This window comes from Aquarana catesbeiana, linkage group LG06 (genome assembly GCF_042186555.1).
Source record: "Aquarana catesbeiana isolate 2022-GZ linkage group LG06, ASM4218655v1, whole genome shotgun sequence".
NCBI classification, from domain to species: domain Eukaryota; kingdom Metazoa; phylum Chordata; class Amphibia; order Anura; family Ranidae; genus Aquarana; species Aquarana catesbeiana.
Window position 1 is genome coordinate 49420485 of NC_133329.1, and position 17071 is coordinate 49437555.

The 17071-nt window shown below is 42.9% G+C and overlaps 1 pseudogene; it reads left to right on the plus strand.

Moving 5' to 3' along the window:
• Positions 1-17071, plus strand: part of LOC141147955 (interferon-induced very large GTPase 1-like) — an 81644-nt pseudogene that overhangs the window by 10481 nt on the left and 54092 nt on the right.

The following is a 17071-nucleotide window of genomic DNA, read 5'->3' on the forward strand; positions in this document are numbered from 1 at the left end:
CTACGCAGAGTGGAGGAAATCAGGAAGTTGGAGGACTTAGTCCTGACGGCACATAACAAACAAGAACAACATTCCAAGGCATGAAGGCTCTGAACAATGTTTATATTCTCTGTTGAGGGGATGGCGCTGCTTGCCACATGAATAATAAAACCCCATAGATCTGAAGATGGCGTGCCCTGTCGCCCGAGCCAAAATCCCCCCCCCCCCTCTCTCCCTACTCCTTCCCCTCTCCCCAACCCTCCCCCCCCCCTTTTTTTTTTTTTTCCCTGACTCTCTTTCTCCCCCTTTTCTCCTACCTCACTGGAACCTTTACGTTCTTTTCTTTTTAGTCACCATGCTTCAGCTCGCCTTGTCTCTCCCTTAATCTATCTCTCCTCTAAGGTTTTATGTATTTTTCACTCAGGTAATGGGCAGTAGAACCAGATTTACAACTACGAAGACGTGGTGAGATTCACTGTCCAGTACACCGTTTTATTTTGTAGATGGAAAGTATGGAAGATGACTGTACCACCGCGATTATGGCTGGTACCGATATTGTGGTTATCATTATTGCATGTCACTACCTGTGAACACCAGTTGTTAAGGCTGGAACTGTACTGTACTATCTGTCGTTTCCCCCTTTTATTTATTTATTTTTTTTTGTTTTGTTTTGTTTTGTTCTCTTGGCTCTCATTCTTTGTATTTTCTTGAAAAACAATAAAAAATTATATTTGAAAAAAAATGTAATCTGTAAAATTTATCTTACCAGCTACTCCAAGCAACAAGAAACCAAGAATCAACAAACCTGAGCCAGGTAAGAAAAATATTTGATGTGAAGGTAGTATGTCATTAAAACATACTGTCTGTTATAATTGGCCTTCAGGGCTACAAATGAAGTCTTTATTATTTCAGCAAATCCTAATTTTCTTCAATGAAAATTAAAGGAAAAGGTTTGAATTATGCAATATTGCTTAGAGCAAGGGCCTTCAAACTATGGGCAGTGGGCCACACATGGTCCGCTATGAGGGCCAGTTCACACCACATACAGTTCAGTGCATTTTTTTTCTTCATCAAAAATGCTTGGAAAATAGGTTATATGGTTTTCAGTGGCATAGTTCTCACCAGTGCGTTCCAGTTCCAGAAAAAAAAGTAGAACATGCTGCATTTTTCCTGCACTGGACTGTACTGGAACACTGTAAAACGTATCAAAAATGCAGTGGAACGCACCAAAAACGCACTGGAACAAACATATCCTTATTTAAGGTTGAGAAAAAAAGAGGGGGGAAAATGCACTGGACTGCATCAAAAACGCACCAAAATCTCATCAAAAACGTGTCAAAAACGCACTGAAATGCATCAAAACACGTAAAAAACTAACATGATGAAAAGAATCTCGAACGCATCTGGATTGCATTTCTATGGTGTGAACTGGCTCTTAGATTTCAGCTGGTCCACACAGGGTCAGTGCAGCAACCTCAGAATAGGGCTTTGAATCAGTTGTTCTCCTCTTCTTCCCCCCCAAACATCTATCCTGCAGTCTTCAGTGCAGAACTTTGATCAGGACCTTGATGTATGAGGGGACTCTGATGGAAACCCTGATATAAGGAAGGGGGGCTCTGATGGGGACTCTGATGTGTGAGATGGGTTCTCATGTGATGTGGATTTCTGATGTTAATGGGAGAATTTGATGTGTTTTTTTTTGTTTTTTTGTTTTTTTTCCTTTTATTCCTGCAGCACTGTTGTATAGTTACATCATCTCTCCCTGTTCTTTGACATCTGCAAGGAAAGATTTTTGGAAGGGGCTTCTATTACTCTGCTGATGTATGCTCTCTACAGTGTAAGTCTGTGTCTGGCCAGCCCTGATTGGTGCTATACCAGTCACATGACTGGTATAGCACCACACACATCACATCAGCCACGCTGAAACATGGATGCCTGAACGGGAGAGCTCCACTCTGCAGCAGGGAAATCTCGCTTGAAATTGAGCTTCCGCCGCTCTCATATAGAGTCAGCTTCCCTCTTCCACTCCTACAGTCCCAGAGCTATGCCCAGACACTGGAGGGAACCGTCTCAGCCCCACAAACTGTCAGGATTCTTCTTGACGGTGCAGCATGTGCTTCAAGAAAATAGCGGCAGCTGCTCAAGACAGTGTAATGCAGGGGCACAACACTCAGGAGTGAAGGCGCCCTGAGCCCCACAAAGTACATCCTCCTCAGGAGCATCGTCCCCATCTACCAGGAGTCCAGCTAAATCCAATTCATGCTGGGATTTCAAAAGCTGCTTGGAACCTGCCCCATGCATGGAGGTTAGTGCAGACCAGAACTCACAGGAAGGGCCTATGCACCGACCTGACCCTATAGGAGACTTCCCTATGTTGGGCCAAATTATCTGAGACACAGTGCTAAAAGTTATGCTGCTGTCTGTGGGCTTTGCTCCACTCTGATATGGTGGGAAGGTGCAGGAACTAGGAGAAAGACTGGGTCACATAGAAGATAAAATGAGTGAATATACCACCTAATATAATACCTTAGTGGATACCCAGGTGGTGCAGAATGAGAAGCTTTCCGGGCTCAAGGCCAAAGTTGCAGACCTTGGAGACAGGTAGTGTCATGGACGTACTGCGCATGGCTCTGCAACTGGCTGCGAGTGCACGGGTCCATTAGGACGTGTTCCAGTCCATAGGCATTCAGCAGTAAATAGTCACGCGCCAATACGCATGCGCGTCCGCAGATCGCGGACGCGCGCACAGTAACACAGCTTTGGCGCCCAGTGATCCTTAAAAGGGGCCTCTTCGGAATGCATCCTTGCTGTCTGATCTGCAGCTCATCCTATACCCAATCCTGAACCCACATCTGCTCCAGTGTTACCCGGCTTCTCCTGACCTCGCTGCTGTCTCCAGTCCTGACCCCTTGGCTTGCCTTTGGCCTGCTACGTGTTCCTGTTTGTTTGATCTCCTGTTGCCGATTCTGCCTGGACTTGCCATTATCTGCCTGCTGCTTCTGTCTGATCCGCTGCTGTGGCCTGGCTTGTAATTATGGGTTTCACCCAGTCTTCTTACCTGACATTGTTCTAGAGTCTCCGGTCCCAGCGGTACAGTCTACTGTTGACTTCTTGAAACAAAACAACAAACTTCTGCAAGAAACTATAGTCAAGGCACAAGCAACCAACAGGAAAACTTACGACCGGAAAAGAAGAGGTGAATTATCTCTCCAGCCAGGTGACCAAGTATGGTTGTCAACTACCAACCTCAGAATGGCCTGTCCCCCAACAAAAACTGGCACCTAATTTCATTGGCCCTTTTCCGGTTAAAAGAAACCTAAACAAAGTTTCCTATGAACTTACCTTACCAGACTCACTCAAGGTTCACCCAGTTTTCCATGTGTCTTTACTTAAGCCCTCGATATCAGACCCCTTCCTGGACAGGGGTTTGGCCCTCCACAACCCGTAATTTTCGATGGGGACCAGGAATTTGAGGTGGAGGCTATCCTTAATTGCAGAAGAAGGGGTAATCAACTACAATACCTCATCAAGTGGAAGGGGTATGGCCCGGAAGAGAACTCGTGGGAACCTCAGCAGGATGTTCACGCTCCAAGATTGATCCGGACGTTTTTTCACAGTCACCCCCAGAAAAGAGTTCTGTTGGGCACCCGGAGGTTGACTTTGAGGGGGGGCAATGTCATGGACGTACTGTGCATGGCTCTGCAACTGGCCGCGAGTGCACGGGTCCATTGGGACATGTTCCAGTCCATAGGCATTCAGCAGTGAATAGACGTGCGCCAAAGCGCATGTGCGTGCGCAGATCATGGACGCATGCACAGTAACACAGCTTTGGCGCCCAGTGATCCTTAAAAGGGGCCTCTTCAGAATGCATCCTTGCTGTCTGATCTGCAGCTCATCCTGTACCCGATCCTGAACCTGCATTTGCTCCAGTGTTACCCGGCTTCTCCTGACCTCGCTGCTGTCTCCAGTCCTGACCCCTTGGCTTGCCTTTGACCTGCTCTGTTCCTGTTTGTTTGATCTCCTGTTGCCAATTCTGCCTGGACTTGAACATTCTCTGCCTGCTGCTTCTGTCTGATTGATCTGCTGCTGTGACCTGGCTTGTATGACCCTGCTTGTGTCTGCTGTCCTGCGCTGGTGCGCGCTTGCCTACAAGTCCTGCATCCGTGTGCATCTGCCTACAAGTCCTGCATCTGTGGGCACCTACCTACAGTCCTGCATCTGTGCGCACCTACCTGCTACTTTTCGGCGTTCCTGCATCCACAGCAATCAAGCCTGTTCCTGTCTCTGCCAAGCTGACTTCATCTTCAGTCAAGCGGACCCTGCAGTCTCTCCTACTCTGCTGTGCTCCGAGGGTCATTGTTCCCACTCCAGTGATCCCGGAACCAGAGCCGTACGAGAGGTCTCCCTCTGCACGTCAGGCTCACCTCCAAGGTATGTGTCAGGTAGAGGGAAAATAACATCAAGATCAGGGTCATACCAGAATCAGTACAAGCTTCCCAGCTGCACCAACATGTCCACAATGTTTTATCAACCCTGTAAATATATAGAAATTGATTCTAATAAATCACTTTACACCTGAGTAGTGCAGAGGTACACTATCGCACATTTTATCATCCCTGCTCCCATCGCTTTCTACTGCTCAGCTCACCATTAAAACGGTAGTAAACCCGCTAAATTTTTTTTTCTTTCCCTACACCTGTAAGTGAAAAGGCATAATGAGCTAGTATTCACCGCATACTAGCTCATTATGAGATACTTACCTTAGAACGAGGCGCCGGCATCTCACCCGGTCCACGCCAAGGGAGCTGACATTTCCCCCCAGCGTGTCTTCCTGGTATCGCGGCTCCGGCGCTGTGAGTGGCCGGAGCCGCAATGCCGTCACTCCCATGCATGCAGGCGGGAGACTTCTTTCCGGCAAGGTCCAGAGTTTGCCGGGCTTTCAGCCGAGAATCCCCTGTGCGCATGGGCCGCTGCAGTCAGCGGCTCATTGTGAGGGGAATAAAATTATATTAACTAATGCGCAAAACCCACACTAATAAATGTACCCGACAAGAAGCTGCCAACATAAATCAATGTACTCACACAACTCTGACAGAAAATTAATCAAATGAAAATATATGTGGTGCTACCTCATCCCTGCGTACCGGATAAAATCTGTGAACACAAATAATCACTAAATAGTAGGTAGTGAGTCACTAATCCAGAAAGGTGTAATGTGTATAAAAACGAATCAAAATTAGTAATACCAAATCAGTGGATATTGCCACATAATGGCAAAAATAATATGTGTGCAAATAAGTGAACAATATAAGTATAACAACATAAATCAAGATAAGTGATAGTGCATTATAGTGCCATACAATGTGATTCCTATTGCGATTCTTAATAAACAAAAAACACATTCTTCTAAAATCAAATATACATGAGCAAAAATAAATAAATAGTGTATCAAGTGTACAATCAATGATGAGCATAAAAAGTGACAAATTGTGCAATAAATACAAAGTGCATAGATGCAACTCCTAATGCGACTAGATATACCGCATTAAGACATAGGCAGTGAAACACATAAAGTGACAATAGTGCAGAAAGTTCAAATAGTGCATGCAAATGCGACTCCAAATGCGACTTCAATGTCCACACGGGGAAATCTTCTATGAGAAAAGTGCAAGTGCAGTGACAGCAAGTGTCTCGTGAAAAATTCATCCAGTCCTACTCCGGTGCATGGCAATTATTTCCCCCAGCCTCTCACCTGTAGTAACGGCCCCTACTGGCCCGAGTCAAGCCTGAATGCACAGGTGGATAGTGCTGCATGTGGAGGATAAATCTTCAGTGATAATCACAGCTCCTGGGGGTACATCCGTGGATCAGGATATCTATATTCGGATGTACCCCCGGGAGCTGTGATTATCACTGAAGATTTATCCTCCACATGCAGCACCATGTTTGCCTGGTAAGGATATGCGCAGGGAGTGGATGATAAAAAGTCTTGGGGGCGGACACAGAAGCCTCACCCAAGGAGGGGTGGGGGAAGGAGGAGGAATGAACCACCCCTAACCTGGACCCGGACAAACAGGCCCAAAAGAAGCCCATAGAGTCCCAAAACATCTGGTATCAAAGACCATGAGGTGCACTCTAAAAGGATACAAAATCTATAACAAGGTCATAAAAGTGACCCAAATCTGCACATGATAGTTACTTCCACTCAAACAATTATAGACTTACCTCATAGAGTGGTAAACAAAGGGTCATCAGTTCCCTATCAAGATGAAGGCACTGCAATCTCACAGGTTAATCTATCTAGTATGCCATCTTGCTTATACAAACGAGAGGAGGAAAATGAGGGATATGATGTAGATCAAAAACAGGTAGAGTTGATTCCCAGTAGTGTATACCCTCATTGAGAAACCCAGCAGTACAACAAATGGGTCCAACTGAGAGATGACAACATATACAAAGATAACCCTCCTAGTTAACAATCCAACCTCAAGAGACAGGCAATCTAGCATAGGATTATCCCTACAGTGCACCTTTATCTCTAAGATCATTCAATAGCGCCCCCGCTCTAGAAGCAGTCATTGCACTCAAGGTACCAAATAGTAGACAGTAAATTGTAGCCCTGATGTCATCTCACTGTCTATAAAATGTAAAGGGGGGAGGAGGGGGTAACAGCAAATCTCAAGCAGGAGAAAGAAAGTAGCTTCATCCAAGTACTATGGGTAGAGTCTCACCTTTGCAATACAAACTCAACACGCCTGTTGTCTGAACCTTCACAGGGGCAGACAAACCCCTACCTAATATATGACGCCAATCGGAACGCCGCTGGGCGCCAAAATGGTGCCATGGAGGTGATGTCATGACGTCATGTGTGTGTTGCTGTCGTGCATGCGCAACGGTGCACGGCAGATCCAGTGGATCCCAACTCAATGTCCTCAGCTTCAAGCCCTGCTCTGACAAGCAGCAGAGGGGCTGGGCCACCCAGGTACAGCGAGGTCCACAAACTGAGGCGCCTCCTCCAGAGAAAGGGGGTGCCACTACAGGAAAACAACTCCGCCTGAGAAAACAGGGCGGGTGATGCATGGCATGCATGTGTCTGCCCACAGGACCATCATCCCAATGAGCTCCCTAATAACCAACGGGGTACACAATTGAATATTCACATAGTAACACTCATGTCCTACAGCCCACCAAAGTGACTGGGTTAGGCATAACATACATACAACTCTTAACAAAAAAGGCATGAGAAAAGAATCAGAGATAAATAGGTCTTACAAATATATATACAAAGAATGTGATGTATATTATCTAGATATCCTATACTTCCAAGGAGGAAAGAAACCCCTCTAAACCCATCAGGTATAAAAGAAAAAACATTTACGAATGCAGTGCCCTCCATTTATTTCAAAAAGGGTTTAAAACTTATAACATTGTATAACTCTGGGGTGTGGTGGCTTTCAAAGTGTAAATTCACCACATTTCCCGTTGAAGGACTCTTTTGTCAAAGTCCCCCCCCCCCCCCCCTCTCCTTGGATCCTCTAGGATCCAAACTAATGCTGCAAATTTAACCATAGAGACATCTCCCAAATGGTGAAACCCCACATGGTGTCCTGTCAGTGTCGATAAAATATTTTTTCTAATATAATAGATATGATCCTTGATCCTCAACCAGTAGGTGCGTTTGGTTTCCCTATGTAGAAGGCACCACATTTGCAGAACATAATGTACATAATGTACCCCTAAGGTTTGACAATTTACATGATGTGGGAGTGAATACAGCTTCCCATTTCTATGTCCCTTTCTATGTCCGGTCCTCTACCTCCTTTGGTTGAAAATGACTTTACGTCAGTTTATCCCTTAATGATTTAGCCCGTCTGAGCGTAATATTTAGTAAATCACTGATGTATTTTCTGAGAGTGGATTTGTTAGTCAGTAAATACCAATTAGGGATGAGCTCGATGTTCAAGTCGAACGTATGTTCGACTCGAACATCGGGTGTTCGCCCGTTCGCTAAACATCGAATATTATGAGGCGTTCGTGGCAAATTAGAGCGCCGCGGAAACGCCCCATAATGCACTGCGAGATCGCAGTGCATTGATGTCTGATGATTGGCCAAAGCATGCACCTGACCTGCATGCTTTGGCCAATCACAGAGCACTCTGCTGGGTGCCTTTAGCCAATCATGGCTCAGGGGGACTAAGTTCATGCCCCACACTATATATGGCTGCTTACATAGCAGCCGTGTATAGTGTGTGACTGTGGATGGAGATGGATTGAGCTAGACTGGGCAGGCAGGTTAGTTAGTGGCAGTGGATTTAATATATATATATATATATATATATATATATATATACACACTCTGCATTTAGTGTAGACTAGATATTCAGTGTAGACTCTATATTCAGTCAGTGCAGGCACTGTAGTTTATATAACACAGTGTATTGAAGTGGTTAAGGGGAACCCCATGCCAAAAATTAAAAAAAAAATGGCGTGGGGGTCTCCCCCAAGATCTATACCAGACCCTTACCCGAGAAAGCAGCCTGGTATGGACTTGGGGGGGGCACCAATTTTTTTCATTTATTATTATCTATATTGCCGGGATCCAGCAATATATTACAGCCGCAAGCAATTTTGAATTAAATTTTTTCCTTTGGAAATGTCATTTTGCTGAGGCACAATAAAACACATGAGAAAGATGCACCACTTTACAGGCAGACTAAGGGAACCCCCAGGCACACTATTTAACATAATATTTCCTTTTTATTGTGTCACTGTAAGCATTATTAAAATCATTGTGCCTGAAAAAATGGCCGTTTTAAAAACTTTTTTTTGCATTGTTACATGTCCACTGGGGCAGGGCCCGGGTCCCCAAACACTTTTTATGACAATAACTTGTATATAAGCCTTTAAATTGAGAACTTTTGACTTTTCACGTTCGTGTCCCATAGACTTTAACTGTGTTCGCACAAATTTTTTGTCTGTTCGCATGTTCTGGTGCGAACCGAACCGGGGGGTGTTCGGCTCATCCCTAGTACCAAGGTTTCTGTAGTAATCCCATGTATACATGAATGTTGGTAGGTATAGGTTAAAATAACCCTTGCCGCATTATCCTCCCTTATCTTTTTCCTTTTGAACAGGGCTTGCTTTCATGTGTGACCTAAGGCCATTTAAAAGGCCTTTTTTCAATATAGTTTTGAATAACCACGGCCAATAGTCTCTCTCTCGGGAGGTCTGTCTCTTTTCTAAAGAAGGCCTCATTAGAACAGATCGTGCGTAATCTCAAGTATTGACTATATGGAATACTATGTATCAATGGCTTTAAATGGGAACTGGTAGCATCAATTAGCGTATTCCCTGCAGTTTCCCTACAAAATAAAGTAGTCTCCAATCTGCCATCCTCCTGGATCAGAATTTGAATATCCAGGAAGGATATTTGGTCCCAAAAAAGTTTCAAAAGTATCCGATCTGTCTGCCACAATGTCGCAGTCCCACTAAAAAAACGCTGATCACAGCCATTACTAGTAAAAAATGTAATAATAAAAAATGCCATAAATCTATCCCCTATGTTGTATATGCTATAACTTTTACGCAAACCAATCAATATACGCTTATTGCGATTTTTTTTTTTACCAGAAATATGTAGAAGAATAAATATTGGCCTAAACTGGTGAAGAAATTATTTATTTCTTTTTTGGATATTTATTATAGCAAAAAGTAAAACATTGTTTTTTTTTCCAAAATTTTCGCTCTTTTTTTGTATAGCGCAAAAAAACCCCAAAAAACGCAGAGGTGATCAAATACCACCAAAAGAAAGCTCTATTTGTGGGGGAAAAAAAGGAAATACATTTTGTTTGTGTACAAGTCACATGACCGCGCAATTGTCATTGTAGCAAAGTGTCATTTCTTCAGTGTTGTCACATGAAAAGATAGAATAAAATATTTATAAAAATGTGAGGGGTGTACATACTTTTGTGAGATACTGTATGTACATATATTCCTCATAGCAACACCATTCCCTGAATGAGGGCAAAGAACACTCTGTAATACCATTTTACTTTTCCTTTATATGTATATCATTTATATAGAATCTTCTCCAAGAGTTGAGAAAACCCTATAGCCATCTGAACCTATTGAGTTAAGCAGCAAAGTTCTATGTCTCGTAGGTAAGGCCTCACCCAAGCCAGATGCTAGTAAATAGATTGAAAATAGTTCATAACAGAGATGCCAGGGCACTGTGGGCTCTCCAACATGCTGAAGTAACTTCTCTGGAGGCTGCACACATGATCTAACTGTCCTTGTCACTGTTGTGTCTCAACAGTGCAAACCAACTGTTAACAGGTAGTGTTGTCAATCTTCCCACCCACACATCCCTTTCCTGAGGCACAAAACATTAGGGAGTGGAGTATAGGTGGGCAGACAGAGGGGTAGGGGCGGAAGGAGGAGGAACAGATCAAGCATACTTTTCTCTCCTGCCCATGTATGGGGCCCATGTGCACATCTATGTATTCGGCGGTTATGGTATTTAGTTCCTTGGGGATCCACTGTCCATTCTGAATATTGTGTCCGGGTTTCAGGTGGTCTGAAACCCGGACACACGATTCAAAACCTGGACTGTTCGGGTGAATCCTGGATGGGTGGCAACCCTAATGCCGCATACACACGGTCTGACTTTTCGTCTACAAAAGTCCGACAGGGGCCGACGGACTAAAGCTGGCTGGTAATCCGATCGTGTGTGGGCTTCCCCGGACTTTCAGCTGACTTTTCCAGCTGCAAAGATGACGAACTTTAGATTTGAAACATGCTTCAAATCTTTACATCGTAACTACGCCGGACCCAGAAATCCGCTTGTCTGTATGCTAGTCCGACGGACAAAAAAACGACGCATGCTCATAAGCAAAAACTAAACGGAAGCACTCGGTCTAGTAAAACTAGTGTTCGAATGCTATAAAGAACGAAGATGTTTTGCTGTTCATATTCAAACAGAGTTCTCCCAAACTGATTTCTGGATTCTTTTTCTTTGATCTCATGAATGATATAGTATTATTTTTAAAAACAATGTCTCCATACTAATAATAATTTTTACACTTTTTTTTGGGGGGGAGTCATCTTTTATTATAGATTTTCTCCAGATGTTTATTTTATGATTGTTGTCGAACTTATTTTATCTTTATCTACCTTTTTTTTTTTTTTTTTTTTTTTTTTTTAGGGTTTGTAAAGTTACCACAAAGAACCATTTTTTTTTTTTTTTTTTAGTTTTGTATTTCTTAACCTCCCTGGCGGTATGATTATTTCAGATTTTAGGTGCTGAAAGCGGTACCATTATTTTGCACAGAAATTTGGCGTTTTATATTGTAGGCCTGTAATTCTTAGGAATAGTTCACTTAAATATGTCCAAACCAGAGTCTAGTAGACATCCCGGGTATGATAAAGTTTGAAAAATAAAATAAAATATTATAATATAATAAATAACTATAAATAATTATAACAAATAATAATATAATAATAATAAAAATTATTCAATAATGTAATCAAATTAAAAACACTGAAATTTGCTCAGTTGCAGAATTGTCGCTTTCGTTACTTTTAGTGTTTGTTTACGGATTTCCCCACAAATCACTATCGCTCAATTCTGCGAGTGATTCTAATTTATTATCGCTGTTTTCTAGCTGGTCTAAAGCCACTTTTGATGTAAAGAGACAGCTTTGGTTGCTATGGACAATCTCCAGTTTCCAGGCAGAAAGAACAGTTTTTATATATATAAAACTGCATGCAGGACACTAGACAGACCACTAGGGACAAAGGGGGTGTGTAATTATTTGATACAGTACTGTAATCTGTAAGATTACAGTATACTGTATCTGTACTGTGTGTTTCACTTTTTGAATTTGCCGCCGAACTCTGCCCCCGTGCGTCGCAACGCTTGCAGGGAACGGAGCTCGGCACTGTGAATCGAGCGAGACACAGCGGCTCGCCGATCACAGCGGGGAGACATCGCAGGATCCAGGGGACAAGGTAAGTAAACTCTTCCTGGATCCTGCAATGCGATCCCGAGTTTGGCTTGGGGATACCGCTTTTGGCATTAAAAATCCACCCCGAGCCAGACTCGGGAATACTGCCAGGGGGGTTAAATTGAACACAAATACATTTTTCTTTCATTTTTGTTTGTTTTTAATGTTGTTTGTTTTAACTTACCACAAAGAACCATTTTTTTGTTTATTGTGATTTTTTTCTTTTGTATATAAAGTTAACACAAAGAACCTTTTTTGGTTATGTATAATTTTTTTTTTTTTAAGTTACCACTAGAACATTAATTTTTTTTTTTTTTTTGTGTGTTTTTGCAACCTCAAGGAGATTGTTGTCCCTTGTTAATTTGACATTGTGTCTAAATCAATGATTTAAATTAAAACACATAAAGTCTTTTCATAAACTCAAATATCCATTTATTTATGGTCTAAAAAAAATAAAGAGGAAGTCAACGCTGGAAAAAGTCTGTGGACAAGAAAATTGGGATCTTGAGGAGTCCATATAAGAGGGAGCACAATCTGGTCCAGGAATCCCAGAGATCAACAGCAGCAGCAGATGATATAGATGTCCCCAGACTGTGGTACTACAACAGCCTGCGTCTTCTGTCAGACCAGACTGAACCCAGGTCATCACTTTCTTCTCTTCCCTGCAGCCTTTCCTCCACGCTGCCCTGCACCCTTCCCTGCAGCCTTCCCTGCAGCCTTCCTTGGAGGCTGTGGCTCTGGTGTTTGAGTTGTGGCAGGAGGAGAAGGAGGAGGAGGAGGAGGAGGAGGAGGAGGGGGGCTGCCTCATGTAATTGTGTGTTGCTGGTTAGCTCGCCCTGCAGCCCCTTGTGTATTGTTTCCCCAAACAGTCTCTCACAAATGAGGCATTGGCCCCACTCCATTTTAAGCAGCCTGCTGGCTAAGTAGCACCCATAGGCCTCTTCAGGTTCGGGGGGGCTCCTCAAAAAATTGGTGGCCTCTCGCATGAGGCTCAGGGATGCCTCCTGTGTCACCGTCCCCTTCCTGGCCCTTTTTTTGGAAGGCGGAGGGGAGGCACTTGCGATTGTGTCAGGCTCCTACTGGGCCCAGCCACCTCCTGCCTGACACTGGGTCCGGCCTCCTCCAGGATGACACTGGGTTCGGCCACCTCCTGCCTGACACTGGGTCCGGCCACCTCCTGTCTGACACTGGGTCCGGCCTCCTCCAGGATAATGCTGTATCTGGCCTCCTCCAGGCTGTCCATGGGCCCGGTCTCCTCCTGCCTGCCACTTTCCCCACATTCCTCCTGGCTGCCCTCATCCTGTGTATAAAAAAAGGACATAGTTTTAGTATTTTGTTTTGGGTTCATCAATGACACACAATTTGCTTCTCATGACTAGCAAATTCAATGTGAATACATCTCTTAATAAAAGAGTCTAGAAATCAGACACCATAATTTTTTTTAGCAGGTGACAAACATATTTGGCCACTACTGTCAATTGATATGTATACATCATTTTTAGGAGAAAATTATTTTAATCAATTATAACATCCAGTTAACATCATTAATATTAGGACAGTAAATATTTGTGAAATTAATTTACCTGATTCCAGATGGTCACATCCGGTTCTTCCAGGATGGAAGACCCAGCTTGGTCCTCATCAGCCTCTGCTGGGGTGGAGGGAAGGGTGCATGGAAGAGTGCATGGAAGGGTGGAGGGAAGGGTGGAGGGAAGGGTTGAAAGTGATGCCCTGGATTCAGTCTGGTCATCGAGAAACTGTAGTTTATTGTAGTACCACAGCCTGGGTACATATACATCATCTGCTGATGCTCCTGATCTCATGGAATCCTGGATCTTGTTATGCTCCCTCTTATACATGTTCCTCAAGATCCCAATTTTCTTTAACAACATCTCCATCGTTGCTTCCGGGATGGTCGTCTGGACAAATGTCAGAAGTCTCTCCAGCGTTGACTTCCTGACATGCTTCAAATAATATTGAGGGTGTTTGACCTCCCACAGATTCCTCATCTCTCTGTATTTGTCAATGAAAGCCGACAAAAATTCTGGCTCTTTAAATTGGGCATTCATAATGTCTATAAAAGATAAAGACACAAGACAAAAAACACTTATGTTTCTGCTAAACCCTCATCATCTTATCCCTACATAAGCCTCATCAATCTGTCAAGCCATATAGGCTGCTTGCTACAAAGTTTTGACCAAATTTATAAATTTAAATTACCTTTGTTTTGTAGCGTCCTGGTCCGCTATCACCTACGCACAGAACGTACGTACGACACAATACGTAACAATGTTTTATACACTGCACATGCGTAATACTTCGCCTGCTTGGCCCGCCCCTGACGTTCTTTTTCTTTACGCATATACCCCGCCCTTGACTCTACGCACAGAACGTACGTACGACACGTGCGCAAGACCCCTCTTTATACACTGCGCATGTGTGAAACTCCGCCTGTGTCGCCCGCTCCTGACGTTCGATTTTAACTCATATTCTCTGCCCCTTGACTCTACGCACAGAACGTACGTACGACACATGCACAATACCTCTCTTTATACACTGCGCATGTGTGAAACTCCGCCTGCGGCGCCCGCCCCTGATGTTCGATTTTAACTCATATTCTCCGCCCATTCTTTCTACGGTGCGTAGTGGGATGAATAATGGTGGATACACATCAGGTGTGTACTACCTCAGGTAGCGACGAAAGCCCGGAGGCCGGAACGTCACGATCCGGGAAGCCGAGATTTAAGGCCTCCAATATGTCCTTTAAAGAGATGGTGGAAATGGTGGCAATTCTGAAAAAAAAGGACTATGATGGGAAGTATGGACCGTACGCCCGGCCAAATTTGAGAAAAGCCAAAATAATGGCAAAGGTGGTGAAGACATTACATGTTTCTTTTTGGGTACGGCGCTCGAAAGATCAGATTCGGAAAAGATGGTCCGACCTCAAACTCCAGGAGCCGGATCAGTACAGACGGATCCGTAAAGTGCCGAAAAAAAGTAAGTACTTGTCGTGTGTTCATCTTCTGTTTATTACCTTGTATACTGCTCCATGTGCTTTTCTTTACTGTACGAGTTTTTCATCGTTTGATATGATCTTTTAATAAACCTTGTTACATATATACAGATCGATCGATCTATCTATCTCTATATCTATATCTTTATATCTATCTCTATATCTATATCTATCTCTATATCTCTATCTCTATCTCTATATCTATATCGATCGATCGATCGATCGATAGATAGATATTTATAGATATCGATATATCTATCTATCTACATATGTCTTTAAAAAATTTAAAATTTATTAAACTAGGAACTCTACACAAACAGACAATTTGTACACCACTTCACTACAATGTTTGAAGATTACTATGTACTAAAATATCTGTGTGCTAAGTATATTAATTTTTTGGTTCACATAGGGGAGAAAAGACTCAGCCAAAAAGAACCCAGTCCCCCCCAACCGAAAGAACATACTTGGGAAATCAGCCCAAGCCCCATTGAGGATGTGGAGGAAAGAGAGGTGGGCGACATGGGTACCCCACCAGGTGAGTGTCTGACACACCAGCTTACGGTAATCTATGCATGGCTGCATATTTTTTGATGAAAATTTTTAACTCTATTTTAGGTGATCTGGTTGTGCTTGACTCAAGCAACAGCGCCACCCCGAGGATGTTTTGGAAATATGCGACATGAGCACCCCACCAGGTCAGTGTCTGAGACACCAGCTTATGGTAAGGTAAACTATGTATGTCTGCATATTTCTAAACACATCTTTTTTTCATTCAATTTTAGGTCCGAGTGACAATTTCACAACAGACAGTGCCCAACGACTAATTGCTCAAATAATGGCCTGGAATGGGGAGATCGATTAAATGCGGAATCGGCTGGATAGTATGCAGCAGGAAATGAAGGACATGATCGATGTTTTGGGTCGAATCTAAATGCCCTTTTTCAACCCAAAAAACATCGATCATGTTCCTCATTTCCTTGTTTGCTGACCCCATTCTGGGCCTTCTCTTTTTTATTTGGTCAAAATTATATGCCTGTTTAACAAAAAATAAATAAAAAATCTTAAAAAAATGGAGGCCTGTTTTGAAAAAAAAAAAACATAAAAATAGAGGCATGTTTTCCAAAAAAAAAAAAATTTTTTTTAAAAATTTAAAAAATAGAGGCCTGTTTTCCAAAAAAAAAAAAAAATAATTTTAAATAAAAAATTAAAAAATAGAGGCCTGTTTTCCAAAAAAAAAATTTTTTTCATTTTTAAAAAAGGCCTGTTTTTAAAAAACAATAAAAAAAGAGGCCTGTTTTTAAAAAACAAAAAAAAAATTTTAAAAAGTTTGAAAAGTGCAGTTGTCGCACTCTGCAAGTGCAGTTGCTCCACAGCTTAGTAAATGAGGTAGGGTAAAAAGGCTTCATGTTGCAAGGAGTACCCAATCACATGCAAGGGCAATTAATCCAAACACTTTGTGGCTTGGACATGATTGGATGATGGAAATCAGCAGAGCTTCTGCTCATTTACTAAAGCCCTGGAGCAAATGCACTTGCAGAGTGCAAATGCATTTTGCAAAGTGCAACATATATTTGCTTTGTAAAAATCAACACCACAGAACATTATAGCAAATTATTAGGGGGGGTTTGGAAATCTAGTTAATGACACGCACACTATTTGGATGGAGTTTAGGTGGGGGAAGGGGTTTGGAAATCTAGTTAATGACACGCACACTATTTGGATGGAGTTTAGGGGGGGAGGGGTTTGGAAATCTAGTTAATGACACGCACACTATTTGGATGGAGTTTAGGGGGGGTTTGGAAATCAAGTTAATGACACACACTATTTGGATGGAGTTTAGGGGGGGGAGGGGTTTGGAAATCAAGTTAATGACACACACACTATTTGGATGGAGTTTAGGGGGGGAAGGGGTTTGGAAATCAAGTTAATGACACGCACACTATTTGGATGGAGTTTAGGGGGGGAAGGGGTTTGGAAATCAAGTTAATGACACGCACACTGTTTGGATGGAGTTTAGGTGGGGTAAGGGGTTTGGAAATCTAGTTAATGTGACGCACACTATTTGGATGGA